This window comes from Seriola dumerili, unplaced genomic scaffold (genome assembly GCF_002260705.1).
Source record: "Seriola dumerili isolate Sdu_G_001 unplaced genomic scaffold, Sdu_1.0 BDQW01002177.1, whole genome shotgun sequence".
In the NCBI taxonomy this organism is placed as follows: domain Eukaryota; kingdom Metazoa; phylum Chordata; class Actinopteri; order Carangiformes; family Carangidae; genus Seriola; species Seriola dumerili.
In genome coordinates this window covers 197,425-197,826 of record NW_019176432.1, presented here as the reverse complement: position 1 = coordinate 197,826, position 402 = coordinate 197,425, and positions in this window count along the sequence as shown.

The following is a 402-nucleotide window of genomic DNA, read 5'->3' as shown; positions in this document are numbered from 1 at the left end:
AGTTGCAATCAAGTTTGTTCAAGAGGGAGAGAAAGTTGGTAAGACAACAAGGAGGCAAGGCAGCTTAGAGGATGCTTGTGATTGGGAAATGCAGGTAGATTTAGGAGGAAAACTTGTTGTTCCCCAGGAAATAGCCAGTACAAAGCTATGTTCTGACATAGTCTTGTGTTCTAGGAGTAGAATGAGAGTATATTTCATAGAGCTGACTGTTCTGTGGGAGGCTTCAGTTGTAGAAGCATATGAAAGGAAAAAGCGTAGGTATGTAGAGTTAGGAGCAGAAGCAGAGCAGCGAGGATGGAAAATTAGGATTTGTCCAGTGGAAGTAGGATGTAGAGGATTTGTAGCAAGGTCTGTTGTCTCTTTGGTGAGGGAGTTAGGAGCAAGTGGACAGAGTGTGAGGAA